The following is a 15221-nucleotide window of genomic DNA, read 5'->3' as shown; positions in this document are numbered from 1 at the left end:
CGCTCAATGGAGCACGTTATCAGGGTTTCATACGGGATACTCTACCTGTGCTGCTAGAACATGTGCCTTTACATGTACGACACAACATATGGTTCATGCACGATGGAGCTCCTTCACATTTCAGTCGAAGTGTTCGTACGCTTCTCAACAACAGATTCGGTGACCGATGGATTGGTAGAGGCGGACCAATTCCATAGCCTCCACGCACTCCTGACCTCAACCCTCTTGACTTTCATTTTGTCTACGCAACCCCGGTACCAAATGTAGAGACTCTTCGTGCTCGTATTGTGGACGGCTGTGATACTATACGCCATTCTCCAGGGCAGCATCAGCGCATCAGGGATTCCATGCGACGGAGGGTGGATGCATATATCCTCGCTAACGGAGGACATTTTGAACATTTCCTGTAACAAAGTGATTGAAGTCACGCTGGTACGTTCTGTTGCTGTGTGTTTCCACTCGATAAATAATGTGATTTGAAGAGAAGTAGTAAAATGAGCTCTAACATGGGAAGTAAGCGTTTCCGGACACATGTCCACATAACATCTTTTCTTTCTTTGTGTCTGAGGAATGTTTCCTGAAAGTTTGGCCGTACTTTTTTGTAACACCCTGTATATGTTACCCAGCTTTGGTGACACTGGTTACAGTAATTGTAGGATGCGGGTTTAGCCCATCTGTCCTGGTTGACTACAGTCGCATGAACGCAAACTGTATAACGTTCTATGGTCTGAAGTCGGAAGAAAGCCAATCTTCTGTCTTGATGTACTATTCGAATAATAGTTCCAAAGTAATAGTATTCAGTTAAATCTGTAGATAGGCGGTCTCTATCCATACACGATAATTCTATTCACTATTCTGTTTCTACTTAAGACAAACCACTGCCTGTCTGTCGGCCACTGTTTCTATCTTACTTGAAGACTTGGAGACACGACAAACATTCTGCTGGAACTCTCTAGCAAGACTCGGACTCACAACTTGCAAGATGAAAAACGAAAATTGGAAGATGTACGACCTGTTTTAAACATCAGGTAACAGGTCTATAATTTGGCAATAAATAAATAAATAAATAAAAAACTGGCAACTTCTGCTCGTGCACGCTTATTTAAGCGCGTCTACCTCTTCCTGGTGGACATAAAAGTCTGTAGGCTGTAGAGCAGCGTACTAAGCTGCTGCCAGCCCGCCCCCTTCGGGGGGAATTGAAAGTCAATAAAGGAAAAACAAAATTCCTGGTGGCTCTGTCGCACCAGGGGGCGTGAGTCGCGCACGCAGCGTGATTGGTTTGCGCGCAGCGACGTTCCTGGTGCGACGGTTTTTCACGGTACTTCCGGTATCAACAGCTGCAAACTGTTCTTGTATGGTGTCTCAGTAGACAACAATGGCAATTACGTAAATGGTCGTGTGTTGCAAATTTGTAAGTTAACTGATCTAAACTGTACCGTCGGCATTTTGCGTCGTACTACATGTTCGCGAACAAGGAACGTGAACACAGGCTGGTAGACGAGATAATACTTGGCGTACATGATAACGGGAATTATCTGTAGGTTCTCTTAAATATATCAGCATTAATACGTCCATTTCTGCAGTCACGCAGTCTGTGCGGAAATCCAGCAGTACGTCATCGTATACATGGTTCGAAGTCACTTAGTGCACACTAATCATAAAAACAAGATAAAAACGTGGACCGTCACCGAGTAAGATTCTGCTCTGAGCTGCAGGTGAGAACACGCCAGCAGTACAGTGCAGACGGTAGCGTCACCGAGCTAATGTTACAGACCTGTTATTCCCCGCGTCGGCGCGCAGCGATTACTGGGAAACTGTGAGTCGGTAGTCCGCCCTAGGTTAGTGGAAGTCAGTCGCAGACTGTGGGAAAACGGGAAAAGAAGAGGATCGAAGCGTTTCAGATGTGCAGCTAAAGAAGGATTTTGAAAATTAAATGGACGGATAATATAAGGGATGAGGAATATCTCAGCACAATCAGCGAGGAGAGGAGCACATGTGAAAAATACTGACAGGAAGAAGTGACAGAATGACAGGACGCCGGCCGCTGTGGCAGAGCGGCTCATTCCGGAACCGCGCTGCTGCTGCAGTCGCAGGTTCGAATCCTGCCTCGGGCATGGATGTGTGTGATGTCCTTAGGTTAGTTAGGTTTAAGTAGTTCTAAGTCTAAGGGACTGATGACCTCAGACGTTAAGTCCCATAGTGCTCAGAGCCATTTGAACCATTTTTGAATGATAGGCCGTGTGTTAAATCGTCAGGGAATAGCTTCCACGATGCTTGAATGCGTCATAGAGTGTAAAAACTGTAAGCGAATACACCCGACGAATAACTGAGGCCGCGCGGGATTAGCCGAGCGATCTAGGGCGCTGCAGTCATGGACTGTGCAGCTGGTCCCGGCGGAGGCTCGAATCGTCCCTCGGGCATGGGTGTGTGTATTTGTCCTTAGGTTAATTTAAGTTGTGTGTAAGCTTAGGGACTGATGACCTTAGCAGGTCGTTGGGTACTCTACTCTGAGATGAAGATGTTGTTAGCACTGGAGAGCCATTCGCGGCGGACCGCATAAAATCAGTCAAAACTCTGAAGACTCAAAAACAAAATTACAGCATTTGTTATGCCTCCGGTCCAGCAGTCAATCTACACAGTTGCTTGTCTGCAGCTCGTGACTAAATTATGGTCCTGCAGTGCTAATAAGCTGCTCAGGTTAACTTTGAAATTACGATTGGGATAATGTACAATTAAACAACAGAAAGAGACTGACCATGCGTTGGTGCAATTTGCTCATTGGTTGAAATTACGTGATGCGATGCTGTAGTAAGTTTGTAGACGCGTCCTCCGTGCATTTCGGCGCAATTGTGTGTAATTAAACATGTATGAAAGATTCAATATTGCTAACTAAAAACGAAATTTCGTCGATTTTGAGGGCATCAATGGCGCGTATTTGGGATACGGCAGACGGAGCATGAGGCCTGGGCGCCTTTCCTGCGGTACAGTTTTGTGTCAGGAGGAGGAAGTACAGTACTGATCAGAATAGTAAAAAGAAAAAGAAGAGGACGAGGGGAAAGGATTGGAGGTAACTAGAATGAGAAAGATCTGCGTATGCATGAAAGTAAACCATGAAGAAATTCGGACATGACTGACTTAAGCCTCAGCTCCCTAGATGGGGTCACGCCCAATATGCCAAGCGAGCCAACGCATCGAAATTGTAGAGCATATTTTGCGTTCGTTTGTACTGACTTTCACTGACCGGCAAGGAAAGAATGAAAAGGGAATAGCGTTATTGTTGCGGACCACACAACGGTTGCCTGTGTGTTATCGCATGCTTTGAATCGTATCATACAAAAAAGAATTACTGAAACGATTATCTTTCACTTTATGCTCTGGTGTCCAAAATCAAAGCAACAAACGGGAATTTGGTAAGGTTGCGTTTATTTTGCCACAGAACAGTACAAACAGGCGATAAAGAACACAGCATGTAATTAACTGAAACAGGCATAACGGGAGACAAAAATGTTCTTAGTTTTTTCCAACTTAACGGATTTGCACACACATTCTGACAACTGGTTAATGCGCTCCGTATGAGGTGTGACCACCTCCCGGACCAGTACAGGCCTGATAGCGACGGGACATGCTGTTAACGATGTCATCAATCTCATAGTGAGGCAACAACGCCCATTTTTTCTGCAAAGCTGCTCACAAGTCTTGGAGAGTGCTTGGTGGACGCTGATGCGGTGCAACCCGTCTCCCTAGTGGATCCCAGACATACTCTATGGAATTCAAAACGGGAGAGCGAGCAGGCCACGCCACCCATGCATCCGTTTCAAAAAAACATTAACCAACCGTGCTCTATCAGGTCGAGCCTTACCGTCCATCGGTACTAAGAATGGGCTCACGGCACCTCGCAACAACAGCGCATCAGATCCCAAGATCTCACGGTACCTGCAGCAGTTAAATCCTGCTGATTCACCCGTTCAGTTTCATGGAGAGGTGTTCGAGTGGTTAACATAATCCCTGCCCACACCATTAGGGATCCTCCTCGACATCGGTCTCTTTCCACAATGTTTGGGTCCCGAAATCACGTTCCACATGCCCTTCAGTTGCGAATCCGTCGAGAATCACTCTCCAGACCAAATCGGGACTCATCTGTAAAAAGAACATTGGTGCACCGTTCGACCGTCCAGATGGCATGTCGACGGGTCCACTCTAGATGTTCTCCTCTATGAAGACACGCCAGAGGTAAACAGCCAGCAGGTCTCCAACAATAAAGGCCGTTTGCCTCGATACAACACGTCTAGGGGATGCTGGTCAGGCGCCAGTTGCAGTGCAGTACGAAGGCGGTGCCGTCGTGCCCTTACAGCCAAATAACGGTCTACTCTTCCTGATGTCATACGTCGTCCGCCCCTTCTTGTTCTCCGGGATATAGTTTCCAGTTTTGGTCTCTATACACTCTCGCCTCATCCGAGAAGCAACAGAACGATTCACAGTAAGCCACTGGGCCACATTAGTATGCGACTCTGCTGCTTCCATTCCTCCTATGGCCCTCCACAGCAGAGAGCCTGTAAGCGACTTCTCTGTGCCATACACTGTGCTGTGTCTGTGTACACAGCGATTGTGGATGTGGACTACCCTGCAAACACTACCCCGCTTGACAGGTGCCCTGACGTCATTGCTGGCGTGGTTGTCCGTTGATCAGAATGCCATCTTCCGTGAAGAACACGATCGTAACGGCATCTGTTTACAGTTTGTATGATTATATAGTGAATTAGACACAGGAAGGGGAAATAGCAGTTTGCTGCTTTAATTCTGGACACCATGTAGTAAAATCATGTTGATTTCAGAACGAATAAACGGGTGACACATCGATGATACCGTAGCGTAGCTAGCACGCCGCACGGTTACAGCATAACACAAAAACTAGATTAATGTCCTTAGGGTTGCTGCAGAGTATATGCAACGTAGCGCGACTCCGATGTGGGTATATAAGCACTGAGATGCAGGCAACGGATTAGTGTGGCATTCGGGTCTTTCCGGTGGTAAATGTCAAAACTGAACTGTGGCGACGTTACTATCAGATACGTCCAAACAAGCCATGTGCTGTTATTCTTTTCTTGGCTGCCCACCGAAGAACATGTATGGAGCAGTACGGCTGTCGAAAACTACATTTGTGGAACGGTGCTCCAAGTTCCGTGTTGTTCGCAGTTGGACACCAGACTGCGCTCAATATGGGAGGCCAGCCCATCCGTTATAGGCAGATAGGAGGCACTCGAGCACCCGCGCTATAATCCTGGTCTCTCCACTTCGGTCCCTTAAAAAAGGCCTGGAAAGGTCGACGATTTCTGTAGGACGAGGATGTGCAGCAGGCAGTTATGAATTTCTTCACGCAGCAGTCTATGGCTTGCTTTCGCCGGCCGCGATAGTCTCGCGGTTAAGGCGCTCAGTCCGGAACCGTAGCAAACTAATAACAACAGATGGGAGGTGAGGTGGCGCGACGATTAAATAAAAAAAAAAGAAAAATGATGTGTCGGCAGGTGCGGTGAGTGTGGCAGGGAGGAGGGAGAGGGGGGGGGGAGGAGGAAAATGGTTCAAATGGCTCTGAGCACTATGGGACTTAACTACTGAGGTCATCAGTCCCCTAGAACTTTTAAACCTAACTAACCTAAGTACGTCACACACATTCGAACCTGCGACCGTAACGGTCGCGCGGTCCCAGACTGATGCGCCTAGAACCGCTCGGCCACATCGGCCGGCGGGGGTGGAGAGGCGGCACACAAATTCGAAGGGTGTCCGCGCGCCATTTACCCTAGTTACCCCACTGGAGGGGTTCGAAGCAACTCGACAAGTGAAGATATCGGACTTGCATTCGCCAAGAATGAAATTAAAACCGCTACACAACCAACTACTGTCGCTAAAGGAGTTGTAGCATACAGACAATTGCTCAGACGTTATTCCCATTTGAGCGACGCCAGAACAAATCAAAGTACAGCTTCCACGATTATTAAGATCTCTAACAATAAACTAATACCTTTACAAAAATCAGATTTACTCGTTTAATAACAGCAGTGTTTTCTTCTCAGTTGCTACTTCAATGCTGTTTGTCTTGTAGGTAAGAATAACGTCCATTCGTCTTTCTCAACTGCATTTTTACTATCGTTTCTGTCCAAACTATTTCCGCGTTGTTGTACGAGACGTCTTCAGTGGTCTGCAGAGACTTACTGCTGCGTGCTTTTTAATCAACTATTTCAATATACAGACGTACAAATTCCTCGTCTCGTCAAGTATATTTGTTATTGCACTCCGCTTATCGTCAAGAGCTAGCAGCTTTACTGATTCGTATGCTTCCGCCTGCTTGTGCACCATCTGACGCCATTTTAGTAAAATCGACTGCTGATATGCTGAGGCTCTGCGCTGTTCGGCGTACAGTGACACATTTCACGCTCGACGCACGTCCTTGAAGTGAAGCTTCTGTGCTCCATCCTTCCTCCTTCCGTTTCACAGCTCATCTTAGAAGATGATCTTAGGTATGTGATGACTGTGCATTAGCATGACACGTAATCTTTTCCAGAGACGTTTTCCTCTCTCGTACATGGAAACCAGTCGCTTGGTTACTTCCATTTATACGGAAAGAAAACGTATACTGATACGGCAGAAATGTGTCTCCGGTATGGACGTCAAGTTTCCGATGCGTAAAAGGAGAGTAACTAACTAACCGGTAGTCACCCTCTTCTTCTCCCTAGAGGTCAGCGGAAGTACAAGTAGGATTACGCAGTGTTACTTCTTTATCGAAGTCAGTCCAGGAAATTTTTCGAAGAATTCGTCGCGGCATTCGAAATGTATGATTGAGGAAAATTAGGATGCCTAACTGAAGATAGAATTCTGGTTCTGTCGAATGCAAGTTCAATGTCTTAAAGTTCTGCCGTCTCGCTTAGTATAATTATCAATACTTACCTGTGGCACATATGTAAATGAGACAATAGCCATAACTAACTCTTACCATAATTGGCTCTTCTGCTGAGTTTACACCCCTCCACCCCCCGCCCCCCACACACACACTTAGGCATAGGTTTTATTGAACAAGACAATGAACATTGTTTTATAATATGTAAGCCGCGCGGGATTAGCCGAGCGGTCTGGACGCTGCAGTCATGGACTGTGCGGCTGGTCCCGGCGGAGGTTCGAGTCCTCCCTCGGGCATGGGTGTGTGTGTTTATCCTTACGATAATTTAGGTTAAGTAGTGTGTAAGCTTAGGGACTGATGATCTTAACAGTTAAGTCCCATAAGATTTCACACACATCTGAACATTTTTGAACAATATGTAAGTTTTGATCTGAACATGGTAATAGCTGAAACGTCGTTATAAATAAAGAAATATATGAAGGGATCTAGACAACTTTATTCACAATAATCAATAATGATTGCAGTCTTATTTAGGAAAAGCATTGCCTTTGTTGATACCTGAGTGCCTCATAACTCAGAAAGAAAATATGCTGGATATATGTTGATATGCATTATTCACAATTTTACGTGAGGAATCGTATTCCTAAATATTGTCTATTATTTCATTGTAGAACACTGCTGTAGCGACGTAAATGTGCCCTTAAGAGGAGAATGAAGTATTCTACTGTTTCTTCGTAACTGTCCACAAACGCAAGAGGTAAAGATCTCTTTCAAGTGAAGGGACAGTCATTACGTTACGGTATTATAGCGGACGGCTGCATCAGTTAAGCCAAAAATAATTTATTCTGTCTCTCTTGTAGATAAGAATAAACACACACCCTCACCAAAAAAAAAAAAAAAAAGACGCACCACGAAGGAATTATCCGAATTGGACGGAAAATCTGTAGATGTTATTTACTGCACAGACAAACAAACAATTACAATTTCAGAGAAATTGGATGATTCATTAAAAGAAAGAGCTTCACAAATTGAGCAAATCAATAGCACGTTGGTCTACATCTGCCCCTTACGCAATCTGTTATTTGGCTTGACAATAACACAGTTGTTCGATGTCCTGCTGAGGGATATCGTGCCAGATTCTGTCCAACTGGCGCCTTTGACTGACAAAATCCTGAGATGATTGGATGACTCTGCCAATAATGCTCGAAACGTTCTGAGTTGGGGAGAGATCCGACGACCTTGCTGGGCAAGGTACGGTTTGCCAAGCATGAAGGCCAGCAACAGAAACTCTCGCTGTGTGCGGGCGGACATTATCTTCATGAAATGTATAAAATATGGTCGACGACAACTGTGTTGGAAGGATGCCACAGATGACAACCAAGAGTGTCCTGTTATGAAATGAAATGGCGCCCTAGACCATCATTCCTGGTTGCCAGGTCGTATGGCGGGCGACATTCCGGTTGGTATCCCCCCACTGTCCGGGGAATCTCTAGACATGTCTCCGACCTGGAATCTCATTGACTGAAACAGAATTGTCTTCAGTGATGTCTCGCTTCGATCTCAGTCCCGATGACTAGCGAAGAAGTGTCTGGAGACGCCCCGGACAGCAGTGGATTACCAACCGGCCTGTCGTCCACCGTACAGCCCGATAACCAGGAGTCCTGGTCTGTGGTTCCATTTCATTTCATAGCAGGATCCCTCTGGTTGTCATCCAAGGCAACCTTACAGCACAGCGGTACTTTGGCGATGTTCTACGCCCAGTTTTGTTGCCCTTCATGGCAAGGCATCCTGGGCTTACATTTCAGTAAGATAATGTCCTCCTGTACACCGTGAGAGTTTCTACTGTTTGTCTTCCTGCTTTCCAAAGCCTACTGTGACCCGCAAGGTCGCAGTATCTCTCTCCAGTTGAGAACGTAGGAGCGTTATTGTCAGAGCCCTCCAACCACACCAGTCTTCTGAAGATGTAACGTGTCAATTAAACAGAATTTGGCACGATATCCCTCGAGAGAAAATCCAATAACTTTATCAATCAATGCAAAGCAGAATAAATGCTTGCTTAAGGGCCAGAGGTGGATCAACGCGTTAGTGACTTGCTCCATTTGTGAAGCTCTTTCTCTTGAGTAAATTATCCATTTTTCAGAAATTTTAAGCATTTGCTCGTCTGTACATGTACATCACATCTACATACAACCTTCCCATTCATATAATTTTTTTCTCTCTTTTCGGCTTGGAGCGTATTAGCCATATTTTGCAACTGACTTTATGTTTGTTTTTTAAACAAAACACGTTTCTTTTAGGCACCTTCGCTGCCTGCAAAGAAAATAATTATTGAAAGTGTTTGCTTAACAAAAAAAGTTTTGGTTTTGTGTCGGTTTGATGTAGATACGCAGAGTGTGATAGTAACGTGGCTAGTTTATCTCATTACTAACATTAGTCATAATATATAGAAATAAACTTTTATTTATCCTGCATGTTATTCAGTATGTCATCGAATGAGCACTACAGCAAACCCAAGAAAAACTTAGAACGGGAGTTAAAGTTCACAGAGAAGAAACAAAGCTGTTAAGGGTTGCAGTTGACATTGAAATCCTATAAAAGACGGCTAAGAACTTGAGATAGCAATTGAACAGAATAGTTAGTGTCTTGAGAAGAGGTTATAGGGTTAAATTTTCCAGCAGATCAAAACTGTCTGCTGAAACGAGGCTTGAACCGTCCTCTAAGCTTTATTTCCGCACGTGCCTCATCTCCTACCTTCCAAGTTTCGCAGCAGAACTTCTGCTTAGTCTGGTAGGTCGGAAAAGAGAGACTGGAGGAAGTAAAGCTGTGAGAACGGATCGTGAGTCGTGGTTGGGTAGCTCAGTCAGTAGAGAACTTGCTACGAGTGGCAAAGGCCCTGGGTTCCAGTCAAGGGTTCGGTACACAGTTTTGAACTGCCAGAAAGTTTCGTACCAGCGCACACGCCTCTGCAGAGTGGAAAATTCGTTCAGGTCATAAGAAGAACATCAACAAAACTACAACAAGGGTGATGGAATGTATTCACATTAAAACGGGAGATCAGGACGGAATTGTATTAGGAAGTGACACACTAAAAGTAATATATGAGTTTTGTTATTTGGACCGAAAAATTACTGATGATGGCCGGAAGAGTCGGATATCAAACGCAGACAGCCAACAGCAAGAAAAGCCTTTCTGAAAATCTGGAATCTGTTAACATCGAATATACACTCAAGCTCCAAAGAAACTAGTATTGGCTTGTGTGTTCAAATACAGATATATGTAAACAGGCAGAATACGGCGCTGCGGTCGGCAATGCCAATATAAGACAACAAGTGCCTGGCGCAGTTGTTAGATCTGTTACTGCTGCTACAATGACAGGCTAAGTGAGTTTGAACGTAGTGTTACAGTCGGCGCACGAGCGATGGCACACAGCGTCTTCGAGGTAGCGATGAAGTGGGGATTTTCCCGTACGACCATTTCACGAGTGTACCGTGAATACCGGCAATCCGATAAAATATCAAATCTTCGATATCGCTGCGGCCGGAAGAGGATCCTGCAAGAATGGAATCAACGACGACTGAAGAGCATCTTCCAACCTGACAGTAGTGTAACCTTTCCGCAAACTGCTGCAGATTTCAATGGTGGGCCCAGTATCAGCGTGCGAACCATTCAACGAAACATCATCGATATGGGTTTCGGAGCAGAAGGCCCACTCGTGTGCCCTTGATGACTGCTCGACACAAAGCTTTACGCCTCGCCTGGGCACTTCAACACCGACATTGGACTGTTGATGACTGGAAACATGTTGCCTGGTCGAATGAGTCTCATTTCAAATTGTATCGAGCGGATGGACGTGTACGGTTATGGAGGGAACTTCATGAATCCATGGACCCTGCATGTCAGCAGGGGACTGTTCAAGCTGGTGGAGGCTCTGTAATGGCGTGGGGCGTGTGCAGTTGGCGTGATATGGGACTCCTGATACGTCTAAATACGACTCTGACAGGTGACATATTCGTAAGCATCCCGTCTGATTACTTGCATCCATTCATGTCCACTATGTGTTCTGACAGACTTGGGCAGTTCCAGCACAATAATGCGACACACCACACGTCCAGAATCGCTACAGAGTGGCTCCAGGAACACTCTTCTGAGTTTAAACACTTCCGCTGCCCACCAAACTCACCAGGCGTGAACATTATTGAGCATATATGGGATGCCTTGCAACGTGCTGTTGAGAAGAGATCTCCACCCCTTCGTACTCTTACGAATTTTTGGACAGCCCTGCAGGATTCATGGAGTTAATTCCCTCCAGCATTACTTCAGACATTAGTCGAGTCCATGCCACGTCGTGCTGCAGCACTTCCGCGCGCTCGCGGGGGCCCTACACGATATTAGACAGGTGTACCAGTTTCTTTGGCTCTTCAGTATACATCTGAGTGTTAGAAAGTCTTTTTCTGGAGCTATTTGTCTATAGTCCAACCACCGAGCGAGGTGGCTCAGTGGCTAGCACACTGGACTCGCATTCGGGAGGACGACGGTGCAATCTCGCGTCCGGCCATCCTGATTTAGGTTTTCCGTGATTTCCCTAAATCGCTCCAGGCAAATGCCGGGATGGTTCCTTTTAAAGGGCACAGCCAACCTCCTTCCCCGTCCTTCCCTAATCCGACGAGACCGATGACCTCGCTGTCTGGTCTCCTTCCCCAAACAACCCAAAAAACCAATACAGTCCAACCAATGAATATGACCTGTTGTGAGTTGGGGAGAAAATAAATTTAAGGCACAACTTGAATAAAAGATGGGCTCGGTTGACAGGACACACCCCGATGCGGAAAATAATGTCAATTTAGCGATGAAGAGAGGTGTGGATGGTAAAAATAGTAGATGGAATCTAAATCTACCTCGTTGAAGTGGCTAGAGGGTGCAGTAGTTATGCAGAGACGGAGAGACTTGCACTGCATGGACTAGTGTGGAGAGGAGCAGCAAACCAGTCTTGGGAGTGAAGGCCACAACAACAACAACAACAACACTGTGATTCTTTTATTTGCTTCGCGTGTTCAGCCCCCTCGCTGCAGTCACAATATGGAGTCTCTGTTATGGTAAACTGAGCCGCCTGCAGTGGCTGGGCGAGGTGCAGGTGTCCGCGGAGTGACCGCCCCGGCAGGTCCCGGCCGGCAGGCGGGGGAGGCAGGCCGCGGCCTTGAACGCTGGGCCGCTCGTTCCCCACGCGTCGGGGAAACTCACGCACCGCGCTTTGTTCTCCACAGTCTGCGTGCAAGCCGCTCTCGGCAGGCCTATACTTACCGGCAGTTCACGAAGTAGGCCTAAAAATGCCACAGCCTCGTGTCCTTGTGTCCGCCTCCTGCTGGTCCACTTCGTATTGTTGCTGCTGTCCGTAATTAGTACTACTTCCCTCTTAGCGGACGCTAATATCTGAGACATAAGACAAGTTCCCATCGGATGCGGGCTGCACGCCGATGAAGTGTAAGCGGAAGCCTGGCGGTTGGATGTCCAAGTGTACCGGTTTCTATCAGATTGTTCCACATACTAGGGAAGGCAGTAGGATGGCCGTTATCGCCGAAACAACCTGTTTTTTATTAGAAGGAAGGTCAGCGTTGGCCGTAATACTGATGGTTTATTGATAGCAAAATCGATTTTCAGTCACATAGTGATCTTCAGTGCTGGAAGTTAAAAATTTCACATAGCGATCGGTGAATAAAAAGCAAAAAACCACAAATACACCTGAGTATAAATCAACTGTTGGAAAGAACATACCTGTGGTGCACAAATTAAACTCATAGGCACTGGTATCAAGTTATTATCAGTAACCAATGCTAAGAAACGATCACAATAACCGAAGCCGCAGTTTACATTCACCTATACAACAGACCTCGTTGTGACAGGGTCTTGGAACGCCTTCTATGTGGCGTGTGTCATGTGAAGACTTAACAATACTTTATTTGGCAAGAGATTGCCACAAAATACCAAAGTGCACTTGCAAATCGTTAATTGAATATTTAAAATTTTACATTAAAAAACGCATAGCAAAAAGAAAGGGGGAAATGCACATCTTGCCAACATACGCTGGTGTGTTATTTTCAGACAACTTAAAAAAACATGTAAGAGTAAAAACCAACAGGTAAAATTATATGGTGTCAGATTACAGGACTAGTAAAGAAGAAAAATATACAAATAACATGACATCAGATATAACAGAATTTGTTATAGCACAGTAACCGCCATCTGGCGTAGGAAGTCAGAGATACAAAGTTCTTAATTTACGTAAAATATTACATTGAAACCAAGAAGTCAAATACATTAATAGTGGTAATTATACAATGTATGTCACGATATAGCAGGTCAAAATGCCATGAAACACATTACGTGTTATAAAATTTTTTTAGGGTGCTGACTAACAATTTCTTATAGTATTTAACGACGTGATGATACACACATCTCATTCGCCCCATTGGGACATGTGAACACTTTATAAATATTTCTGAGGCTTAGTTACAAAAATCATCGTAATTATGGAAGCAGTATGTTTTAAGCGCACATTGTGGATGCAGAGATCGTTTAGCGCACTCGTGAGTGAAAACTACTGTTACAAATTGCAAAGAATTAATTGTATGTTGGCTAGAGACAAGTGTACAAAATACGCTAGCTTAGTAGATACCTCCACTATCACACCTATTATTTATAAAAAAAATTCTCTTATGATACAAACAGAACTTGGGTATAAGGAAACAGTGTTCTCTTTAAAGTATAAAAGCTTTGTCCCAAAAAAATACATCGCATTCTAGTTATACACTTTTGCACGAGCACTGGGCCAGAACCCATCATACATATACAGTTGATACAACAGAAATGAAAACTGTCAAGCAAATGATTTTGGATACTCATATGAAGGTTTTTTATTACTATTACTTCCAGTAATAAACGTAGACTCCGAACAAATATTGAAAAATTCTAATGTAAATGAAGGAATAGGATACCATGATCGATATCGGGTTGAGGCTATTGCAGAAATCGGTCTCATTGTCTCGAGAAAAGATTGCGAATGTGAAGGAGACGAACAGGGTGACACTGAGAGCGAAAGGGTCATGTTGATGACTTCCCCGCATTGTCACTTTTGGGTAGCTTCAAATTTATACCTTTAAACAGCCACAAAATTAAGAATTCAGTTATTAATCCGAGTTTAGAACATGTCAATAAACAATAGGTGTATCAATCAAATTTACCTTCTGTTTCCTCCTAGTATGATGTCGCAAGTTTGATGTACCTCCTCCCATTGCTAATCTTTCAAGCAAATCATGAACTCTACTTCACCGCTACCGCCCTACGTAAAAGAATTCCAAACTAAGGATGGTGCCATTCTGCAATACTACGGACATACGAGGACGTTAGTGAGAAACTGCCCCGCCAAGTGGGGGTATGTCTTGCACACCATCTAATACGCCACGTCACAATGCTGTAGGTACGTTATCGTCTCTGCAACCCTGTACCGACTCTTTATGTCATGTGTTTATTGCTAGTTTCTGATTGTACGCGTTGTTAGTAAAATAGTACTGATCACTCTTCCCAATTTCTGTAATAAACGAATACTTGAAAGCAATGGAAATTTTATGACTAACCATTACTCGTTGTTTAAGCAAAAGGTTATTCAGAAACTAAAAATTTTGGCACTGCTGTTATGGCAAATTGATATGCCTTTTTTTGTCCCGTTATTGTTGTTGTTGATGTGGTCTTCAGTCCTGAGACTGGTTTGATGCAGCTCTCCATGCTACTCTATCCTGTGCAAGCTTCTTCATCTCCCAGTACCTACTGCAACCTACATCCTTCTGAATCTGCTGTTATCAGTTATTAGTAAAAATAATAACCGACACCAAACAAGTACCGAAAAATATCGGTTATTCACAACTAAAACACTGGCATCGGTTTTAACCTGTCGGTTTTTCCCATCCCTAACTCAAACTCTTGAACTGCCTTCTTTTGTCACAGAAGCAGCACAGTTTTTAACTTGTCTTAATGAGATTTGAAGTGGCAGCTTAAAACATCCGAATGACAGTATGACTGACTGTAGTCCGTAGGTAGTTAAATCCTAGCTTTCGGCTGAAAGTGGAATAGGTCGTTTGCCTGAAACGTCGTAATACTGACGAATATGTTGGTGTGGTGATGTAGAAGGCTTGAAATGTAGATTTTCGGATTTCTTCTCAATGTACTGATAGATGCATGGTTGCCCAAGGAGATCCCTAGTGTGAGTGTTTGACGTGTATCGGTCGACTCTTACTACTGTGTGGAGCATCCTGCTCTGAGGTGACTGCAGCTTCTTGAGGTG

Source organism: Schistocerca nitens, chromosome 2 (genome assembly GCF_023898315.1).
Source record: "Schistocerca nitens isolate TAMUIC-IGC-003100 chromosome 2, iqSchNite1.1, whole genome shotgun sequence".
Taxonomy (NCBI): Eukaryota; Metazoa; Arthropoda; class Insecta; order Orthoptera; family Acrididae; genus Schistocerca; species Schistocerca nitens.
The sequence above is the reverse complement of the archived record's forward strand: the minus strand, read 5'-3'. Positions refer to the sequence as shown.